Here is a 10,712-nt window from a genome sequence, read left to right as displayed (position 1 = left end):
CACTCAGTTTGGCCTCACTTCCATTAACTTCGTCAGCCACCACATCATCCAGCAGGGAGAGCTCCCGCTCCCGACCAAGGTCGAGGCCATTCGCAAGTTTGCCAATCCCTCTACTGTGAAGTAATTCAAAGAGTTTGTCGGCATGGTCAACCTCTACCACCGCTTCGTGCCAGAAGCCGCCAGGATCATGCAACCGCTGTTCAAGACCCTTGCCAACAAGTCGAAAGTGCTCGTTTGGGACGAAGTGGCCACGATCGCATTCGACAACTCCAAGGATGCGCAGGCAAAGGCAACGATGCTGGTACATCCACGGGCCAACGCACCTACAACTCGCACGGTCGACCCATCTGGCATAGCCGTGGGCGGGATGGTGGAACAACTGATCAATGGCAGCTGGCAGACCCTCGTCTTTTTCAGTCGTCACCTGAGACTCCCCCCCCCCGAGCAGAAATGCAGCGCTTTCGACCAGGAGCTCCTCGCTCTCTACCTGGCCATCTGGCATTTCCGCTACTTCCTCAAAGGCAGGAATTTCACAGCTTTCACCAACCACAAGCCACTCGCATTTTCCTTTGACAAAGTGTCTGATCATTGGTCAGCCCAACAGCAGCGCCACCTGGCCTACATCTCAGAATACACGACTTGCGTCCAGCACATCGCAGGCAAGAGCAACCAGGTCGCAGATGCGTTGTCTCTCACCGCCTTCAATGCCATCCATGCTCTGGCCCCAGGTGTCAACTACATAGCCGTGGTGGCCGCCCAGCGAGAGGATGAACAGTTGCTCATCTCCTGCACCGCCATTTCAGGCCTGCTGTTGGAGGATGTGCGATTCTGGCCCGCTGACACTACACCTCTCTACGACGTGTCTACTGGACAGCCAAGACCCATTATCCCCGCTGCCTGGTGCCGCCGGATTTTCGACATGGTTCATGGCCTAGCTCACCCTTGATGTGTTGGATGCGGAGGTTGGTGGGGTGAAAAGTGAAGACCAGGGGAACACTAGCCGTGTTTCGTCTGGTGGGAGAGGGAAGTAAGAGCAGAACTACGGGACACAGAGGAGACATCTGTGAGAGAATTGGGAAAATCATGGTTACTACAGAAATAGGGCAGATTGGATGTTTTAGAAGGGAACCACATTTTTGGAGCAGATGCGGCAGAGATTTTTAGATTTTTTTTAGATTTTAGAGATACAGCGCAGAAACAGGCCCTTCAGCCCACCGGGTCCGCGCCGCCCAGCGATCCCCGCACACTAACACTATCCTACACCCACTAGGGACAATTTTTTTAAATTTTACATTTGCCCAGCCAATTAACCTACATACCTGTACGTCTTTGGAGTGTGGGAGGAAACCGAAGATCTTGGAGAAAACCTACGCAGGTCACTGGGAGAACGTACAAACTCCGTACAGACGGCGCCCGTAGTCAGGATCGAACCTGACCCGGCACTGCATGCGCTGTAAGGCAGCAACTCTACCGCTGCGCCACCGTGCCGCCCATTGGATGGAGGAATTGAAAGTAGGAAAGAGTGAATTTGTAAGAGGCCAGGTGGGAGGAAGTGTAGTACAGAAAACTATGGGAGCTGGTAGGTTTATAGTCAACGTCAGTTGATAATCTGCCCCCTGTGATGGAGACAGAGAGATCAAGAGAGAGAGGTGTCAGAGATATTCTTGGTGAATTTGGAAGTTAATGGTGAAGTTAATTAAATCCATGAGTTTAGTTTAGTTCAGAGATACAACGTGGAAACGGACCCTTTCGGCCCACCAGGTCCGTGCCGACCAGCGATCCCCGTACATTAACACGATCCTATACCCACTAGCAACAATTTATACATTTATCAAGCCAATTTACCTACAAACCTGTACGTCTTTGGAGTGTGGGAGAAAACCGATGACCTCGGAGAAAACCCACGCAGGTCACGGGGAGAACGTACAAATTCGTAGACAGCACCGGTAGTCGGGATCGAACCCCAGTCTCAGGCAGCAACTCTACCGCTGCGCCACCGTGCCGTCCAACGAGAATGCGTTCTGCACAGGTGCAGGAAGCCGCCCTGATGCAGTCGTCGATATAGCGGAGAGTTGGGAGATAGCCAGCGATCGCCAGAAACAATGACTGTTCGATACAACAATCCATAATTAAAGCCTGTCTCACAGCTATTGTTCTTATCTCTAGTCTTTGATCCAACTATCTGCATGTCAAAACATCCTCCTCGCCCTTGTTGATTGATACCTGCCACACTTTGTCCTGGCTCTCTCCTTTTCTAGCATTCTTCACACACCCTACAATCAGTCCGAAGAAGGGTCTCGACCTGAAACGTCACCTATCAATGTTCTCTAGAGATGCCTCTTGACCTGTGGAGTTACAGTTCAATAATGTTTTATTGTCACATGTACAAAACACAATGAAATTCTTTTTCAAGTTACCAGATAACTCATTAGTCTTATGGAGCATCCTTCGATCCAAGCGAGCCCCTAGATCGTCCAGCATACCAACATTCCTCTTCTCACCCAGCAGTCACGCCAGCACTTTGTTCAACAGATTTGTTTTTATTTCTTCGGATTCCACCCTGGATCCTATGTATTCTGACCATCCAGAAGCCTATCATGCAGTGGTTTATGAAATACCCTGCTGAAGTCCATGTTGACAAGTTCTACTGCCCTGCCCTTCTTGGTCACTTAAAAAAAATCAGATTAACTAGACAAAATCCCTTGGACAAATCTGTCAGAGTTATTCCTTGTGTCCTATCCAACATTTCCCCCACCCTCTCTACAATTTAAAGTTCGTTTCCTCACCTCCAGATGAATTGGATGTCAAACGTTTCGTTCTCCACTAGTGCTGCCTGACCTGCAGAGTGTTTCCGGCATTTTTAGTTTGCAAGTCAGATACAATGTGGAGGCACAAGATATGCGGGGTATGTTCAGCTTTGTTTTACATCTAACCCCCGCGGGCCTCCATCGCGCTGCCAAATGGCGTCCTGGCGCCAAAATGGTGGGCCGAAAAGACCTGTTTCCGCGCTGTATATATATGATATGATATGATGATATGATATGAAAATGTAGCGGCCGTTGCCGTTAGCGTCGCCACCGCCTGGATCACGTGGGGCCACCATCCAAGCGCAGCGGACCGTCGACGCCAGGGCGCCATTGGACAAACCGTCTGGCACGATAATATCTCCTTAAAATGCAATTGTTCGCTGAATCGGAACATTTGCCAGGGTCGACGAGAGGACGGGGCATACTGACGGGCGGTACGGTATGTTCCGTGCGCGGATGAGCGAGATGATCCGTCCGCCAGGTTGCACTGCCCCTAGACAGCGCAGCGCTCACACAGGCGCAGAACCAGGTTGACGTTGGGTTGACGCATGTGCAGAAGCGAGAGCCGCTGGGAGGGTGGGAGGGGATAATCTCGCGAGATGACGGCGGTCCCGTTCCACTCCTCCCCCCCACCCCTCGTCCCCCTCCCCCCGCCTTCTCCTCCCTCCCTCCCCCCTCACGGAGCGCGGCTCGCCATCTGGTTGCGGGACCCGGGCGGCCATTACGCTGGGAAGACTTTAGGAGGTAGGAAAGCGGCTGGGGAGCAGTTGGTGTAGGGGCACGCGCTGCTGTGACTATAGGAAGACGCAGGGTGGAATAAGCGTTTAATTTGTGGAGTTGCAGGATCCGGGACGGAGGGTAGGAGCTGGATGAGCGGTGGGCAGGGAGGGGTGAACGTTGGGGTGGGGGATGTGAGAGCAGGCCGACATGGCCGGAGTCGGTGTTTGCAACTACATTTCCCAACGTGCACCCACTGAACCGCGCAGTCGTAGAAACATTGGAGAAAAAGTTTGTGGAAGCTCTGGAGAGTGCCGGCCACTTTCATTTTCTCTGCCAGGGTGGACGCTGGCAAGTAAAACTGGGACCACATAAGTGGTGGAAGAGTAAAAGAGTCTCTGTTTTGTGGTAGATCTTTAGATTTCATTGATTCCAAGGAAAAGCCAATACGCAGGGTGTGTTTCAATTTCTGGAATGTCGCAGGCAAAAACAGCATAAATTATTTTTGAGAACGGGCGATGAGTTTCTTAGTCTGTGTGGTGAAGGAGTTCGCACATTATTGCTAATTGGGCGGTGATTGCAGGATTTGGAGTCGGCGATGATGAATTTATTGATCTGCATTTCCGAGACAAAATATTGTGTGGTTTAGCGAACATGTACCGATGGTCTTTTAGAGTGCCTCTTGGCTTGTTTTTAAGATGGTGGAAATTGCAGGTTGGAAGCTTCAAATGTGGTGTTTAGAAATTTGCTTTTTTCCCAAAGATCACTCAGTTGCACTTTGTATTAGTTACAGTCTTAAATTGATTGAATTTATTAATGTGCAACAGTATTTAGGAATCCACCTGAGTACCATCTTCGATTGTATCTGATCATTTGCAAGGAACCTTGGTTTTTGATATTGTTTCGTTGTTGTAATTGTATTTTTAGTATGGTATTGAGTGTACAAATTTGGCGAATCAAGATTTGATGCACCTGCTGTGCTATGGGAATGAGGGATATCTGTACCACATTTTTTATACTCTAGTAAAATTATTAAAAGTAACACATCTGAGATTTCAAAGTTGAATTTACCCTAATTCAAGATAGTGGTTAGGTTTTAGAATTGGAAAGGTTGTTTGTCTTACCCAATGGTGGATGATGACATTGGGGTATTATTCATATAACTGGCTTGTTAGGCTGTAATATATGACCACACCATGAAATAAATATATATATATATATATGTGTGTGTGTGTGTGTATGTATGTATATATATATATATATATATATATATAAATGAGATCAAATCATCAAAAAGTAATCACTTCCTGATATGTGCCACAATGTGTGTAAGGCATTAAATATATTCTCAATTCCCTTGCTTTCAATCGCTCGGCACTTAACCATAACACGAGCAAAAAATAAACTGCTCGAAGAACTCAGTGGGTCAGACAACTTTGAGGATCAATCTGAAGAAGGGTCCTATGCTCCAAAATGCCAATGGTCCATTTCCTTCCACTGGTGTTGCCTGACCAGCTAATTTCTTTCAGCAGGTTGTTTTTTTCTCGAGATTCCTGCATCTGCCATCTCTTGTGTACCCGAATACAAACTACTGATAATCTACAATCACTTTCCTGAGGAATGAAGTTGGTCTGTTAATGTTCACTGAAAAATTGCTCTGTTAATGTTCACTGAAAAATGGGCTTATTGCCTGCTTTTCTGTTTTCCAATAACCTAAATGTTGGCCTGAGTAACTACTGTTGATTTCTCTGGCTCTGGTTAGATGTGGTGGAAGCTTAATGCCAGATAAGATGTTTGGTGCTGCTAATTTAAAGGGTGGACAAATCTGGAAGTATTCCTAAACTTAATTTCTGTTTTTGCTACCTTGGGAGATCTAAGACTGGATCTGCCTAAAGCTAATACATGTTTGTTTAGGAAGGAAAAGCAGATGCTGGTTTACACCAAAGATAGACACAAGATGCTGGTTTATTCAGTGGGTCTAGCAGCATCTCTGGAGAGATGTAATGGGTGACGTTTTGGGTCGAGACTCTACTTTGGTCTCGACCCGAAATATCACCCATTCCTGCTCTCCAGAGATGCTGCCTGACCTGCTGAGTTACTCCAGCATTTTGTGTCTACCGTCCTATTGAATTTGGTCGTCTTGGGGTGCATGTTTTCCAAGGATAACTTGCTGGATCCAAGTCCAGTGCAACCTTGTTTGGGATATCATTTTCCGAATAGTCATTTAGAAAGAATACGTGAAACAATAATGTTAACTCTTGTTAAATTTGGAAACTGCAGGTAGAGTGTGATATACTTAAATTTGCTGTCTTGTTCAAATCTATTCTCATTGTAGGGTTCTGCTCCAGCACAAGCTCTTGAGGATACACAGTAATATAGGGCAATGTGATTAATTAAGTTTAATGTGGTTTTTGTTGGAATAATTATTGCTCACATAGATTGAGCTATGTGTGATTTTGTTTTTATCAAAGTTTCAAATTAGTCTGTTAGTTCAATCAATTCAATTTAAAATACTTTATTGGCATGATAAGATACATCATTATATTGTCAAAGTATAGAACATAACATACATATTTAAAATGTATGAATATAAAAACAAGTATACAATGCATGGGTCGATATGCCCCTGTACATACATACATACATATATATATATATACATTCACGCAATACATTTATAGCCTTTTATCGATTGTTACTCGTTCTTGCAGTTGTAAACAGTACATATAAGTAACAGTACATAGTTAATAATATGACTAATTTATGGGCATCTCTAGTATCTTTTTTACTAACATATTTTGCATTTTTTGATCACTGATATATTTCCACATTTATCAAGAATGTCCATAGCTGGTTAGCAGCAAGTACAGTTTCAGTAGTATAAACACTTTGTTAGACTGGCTGCATTGAATCATAGCCAGAATTCTGCAGCACAGGTTCTAAAAGTGGCGGCTTTAGAGATTGTGGTGGCATTAGTGGTGATCTTTCAAAAATCACTAGTCAAGTGTGATTCCAGAGGAGTGAAAATGGCATTCAAGAAGGGAGCAAAGCAAAAGAGGGGAAACTATAGACTGGTTAGCCTGACTTCAGAAGTTGGTAAGATTTTAGAATAAATTATAAAGGATGTAGTTCTGAGTACTTAGAGGTACATGATAAAATAGGACGGTCAGCGTGGCTTTGAGAAGTTGCCTAATGAATCCATTGGAATTCTTTGAGGAAATTAATAGCAGGATCAACAAAGGAGATTCGGTGGATGTTGCGTACCTAGATTTTCGTAAGGCCTTTGATAAGGTGCTACACGTGAGACTGCTGAAGAAGTTGAGAGCCCGGGGTATTAGAGGGAAAATATTAGCATGGATAGAAAGAAGGGTGGCCGAATGGCAGAAGACAGAATGGGAATAAAGGGGCTTTTTAATACTAAAATCAAGGACCATTAGAGGGTTATTTAAATGTAGGTTATAAAAAGTATGTTTGTATGCTTTGCATTTTTTTTCCACCTTGCCTGCCACGTCACTTAATTATGGAACCACAACCAGCGTTCCACTGAAACTCTGTCGTGTTTGCGAGATTTAACTGTTCTTTTATAAAAGTGCATTGATTCAATTGTGGTGCCAATTCTTGATATAATTTATGGTTTTAAGTGGTCTATGTTGGTCCTCATTAGTATGTGTAGAACTGGATTCTGTGCAGATTCTTAACGTCTTTGCAAACTATGTACAGGTGCTCCTCAACTTACGATGGGGTTATGTTCCGAGAAACCCATCGGAAACCAAAAATATCGTAAGTCGAAATGCATTGAATACACATGATCACGTTTGCACCATCGCAAAGTCAAAATATCGCAAGTCGAAGCATCGTAAGGCGGGGAGCATCTGTATGCCTTTTGCATGTCTCTCCCTCACACAACTATGTGAAAATTCACCATTCTAAAAATAAATAAAACCTGAATCAGTGGTTAAAGTTGACCCTTATTTTTCATTGCAAAATGCAATTGGCAAGATATCCCAGGTGGGTCTTGAGAAGGCTTTTGAGGGTGGGAAGACGTGTAGGCTACAAGACTGCTACCAAAAGAAGGAGAACTTAAAGCCATGGAAATATCAAAAGGCATTTGATAATTGGCAAGACTGAGGTTACAAAGCAAGGAAGGGGTTTATTGGTTTTCATGTCTGCAAGCAAAATTATTCCACCCCTAGAATAAGATTGATATAACAGGAAGTCAAACTTAGTGCATCACAGAATGCAGTCAGTGATATTTGAAAATTGTGATGATTGTGTGGAATTTGGAGTCTTGACAATAAGGATATATTGTGTATGTGAACAGTTACGCCAGTTAAAGTGTGTATGTAGCAATTGTATTGCCCACTGCAACACACACACACTAATGTTGCTAATCACCTTGCTTGAAACTAGACCTGGGCTCTTCAACTGAATGTTCTGCCTGCTGCTCACTTGTTAGTAAAAACATCTTGGTTGGTATCTAGCAAGTGTTGGTTATTCATGCATAATGTGTCAATCATTTCTCTATTTCATTCTCCCCTCTGTGAGATGCAATGTACTAATGGTTACGGAGTAAAGAATGTGTGAGAGACCCATTCTCTGACATATGTCTTCAGATTGTATCCTCGACAGTTGGAATGGATTGTTGAGTGATATTCAGATGTCATGGTATATATGGTTGCACCAGTTTAATTGCCTATTTTTGGGGCATAGGTTGAGCAGAAGAGAATATAAAAAGTTCCTGTATAATGAAAAGCCCCAATAACTATACAAATAGAGTTCCAAAAAGCAGAGTACAAAAATATCTGTTTACTACAGATTTGTGCAATGCATGATGAGGAAGTATAAAAAAATTACTTCGAAAGGTTAAGACTCAAGAGTGCCAGAAAATGTAGTGGAACTGTAATGAGTAAATATTAAATTCAAGTGCAAGATTATATAACTAAATTAATTAAGACGGGGTTAAAATATAAAACACAGCAGAAAAGCCAATTACTACCTTTTTGGGCTGATTATCAATTAATGTGCGAATTTACTTCAAAATGTTATTAGTATACAGTGACATATTCACATTATTTTCTAATTTCTGTTTTTACTTTAAAATGCACCAAAAGGAAACTGGTAATTTTTTGTGTGAATTTTCCAATGTTTTGACCCCTGTTGCAAGCGCTCGGCTTTTTCCCTCTTTTTTTTAACCTCACTCACATACATGCCTGGTCAACCAGGTCATGCAATAACTCCTGGCTACAAAATCACAAATTGGAAATTTTGGATATAGAAAATTCGAATAGATTTGAATCGATATCAGTGTCAGTTGAATCTTATTGCATAGTTAGTTACGTGACAAATAATAACAGGTTATGTGAATAATACTGCAGATTGATGTAAACCAGCACTACGAATTAAAGCAGATCAAAATATAGATTTTTGAAAGGGGGTAAGGTTAATTTATGTAGAATATACCAGACAATCAATCTGGCAGGTCAAATTCTGTAATTAATATTATTTCAGAGTTTTTGTAGTACAATCTGGAAGTCAATCTTTCTTCCAGGCATATTAATGTTTGCAACATTTAAGACAAGGGTGCCAGGGATATCAAACAACCTAATATGCAAAGGATCATATCTAATTTTTTCAACTATTTTGCTATCAGAAACAAGCTTGTATTAGGTATTTAAATTTGACGTTTTCTTTGTCCTGATTATATTGCACAAAATGTTCAGCCATTTAGAATTACTTGGAATTCTCAAAAGCAAACTAAGTTTGCTATTCATTGACTGCAAGCTGAACGTTTTGTACTAACTTGCTACATAAAGTTGGAGACGTGACGACATGAGAACAAGGTCATCAGTTTTCGATCCCCGTGTTCGCAGAAAACTCTCCATTGTCACAATTTCCTATAATATGAAGCTACCTCTCTCTGTGCATGATCCAAGTAGTACACATTGAAAATGAAATAACACTTGGCAAAAATTCTGTGACACCAAATTTTATTCTCCAGAACTGCCTGTATCCCTAAAAACTAAGGATATTGACATCAAGACAAATGTGAGGTGTTACATTTTGGGAAGTCTAACATGGGCAGGACCTACACAGTGAATAGTAGGATTCTGGGGAGTGTTGTGAAGCAGAGGGATTTCGGAGTGCAAGTGCATGTTTCCTTGAAGGACGAGTCGCAGGTAGATAAGCTGGTCAAAAAGGCTTTTTGTATATTGGCCATCTGTCAGAGTATTGAGTATAGAAGTTGGAAGATCATGTTGCAGTTGTATAAGACGTTGGTAAGACCGCATTTAGAGTAATGTGTTCAGTTCTGGGCACCATGTTGTTGGAAATATTGTCAAGCTAGAAAGGGTATAGAGAAGATTTACGAGATGTTGCCAGGACTAGAGGGTCTGAGCTATAGGGAGAGGTTGAGTAGGTTGGGGCTCTATTCCCTGGAGCGCAGGAGGATGAGGGGTGATCTTATAGAGGTGTATAAAATCATGAGAGGAAAAGATCGGGTAGGTGCACAGTGTCTCTTGCCCAGAGTAGGTGAATCGAGGAACAGAGGAAGTAGGTTTAAGGTGAAGGGGAAAAGATTTAATAGGAATCTGAGGGGTAACTTTTTCACACAAAGGATGGTGGGTGTATGGAACAAACTGCCAGATGAGGTAATTGAGGCTGGGACAATCCCAACATTTAAGAAACATTTAGACAGGTACATGGATAGGACAGGTTTAGAGGGATATGGACCAAACGCAGAACACTCCTAAAGATGACAACAAATGGGAAAAGAGATACAAGTGCTGTGGTTCAACTGCTGGTGCCAGTGGAGTCCTCGCAGAAAATTAGGAACAGATAGAAAATGAACTAAAATGTCGTGGAAGATGCCATTTCCTGGTATCTTGGGAGGGATAGGGAAGATTAGGTCTGAAGAAGGGTCTTGACCCGAAACATCGCCCACTCCTCTTCAGAGATGTTGCTTGTCCCGCTGACTTCCTCTAGCACTTTGTGTCTATCTTCAGTTTAAACCAGCATCTGCAGTTCCTGCCTTCACAAGATTAGGAAACGCTGCTATTTGTTTATTTCTGGCTACCATATTACAAGACAACAGATGAGACACAAGAAGATAAAAAATGTTGGAATCTAGAGCAAAAAAAAAAGGTTTAAAAGAACTCAGCAGGTCAGGCTGCATCTGTGAAGGAGAGTGAA

At 42.9% G+C, this 10,712-nt stretch overlaps 1 protein-coding gene across 6 annotated transcripts in view; it reads left to right on the top strand.

Moving 5' to 3' along the window:
* The first annotated feature begins 3,481 nt into the window (after nt 1–3,481).
* The window catches only part of reps1 (RALBP1 associated Eps domain containing 1), a 50,520-nt gene continuing 43,289 nt past the window's right edge, over nt 3,482–10,712 (top strand). For 4 of the 6 annotated variants that reach the window (XM_078405449.1, XM_078405450.1, XM_078405448.1 and 1 more), the window contains exon 1: nt 3,482–3,551. The gene's annotated coding sequence lies outside the window, so the exon portion shown is untranslated. Of the gene's footprint in view, nt 3,552–3,823; nt 3,980–10,712 lie in introns of those variants that run through there. The other 2 variants (XM_078405446.1, XM_078405447.1) reach the window with 2 other exon arrangements.

The sequence above is a fragment of the Rhinoraja longicauda genome, chromosome 9 (assembly GCF_053455715.1).
Source record: "Rhinoraja longicauda isolate Sanriku21f chromosome 9, sRhiLon1.1, whole genome shotgun sequence".
Lineage (NCBI taxonomy): Eukaryota > Metazoa > Chordata > Chondrichthyes > Rajiformes > Arhynchobatidae > Rhinoraja > Rhinoraja longicauda.
This window is presented reverse-complemented; position numbering and strand designations above follow the sequence as displayed.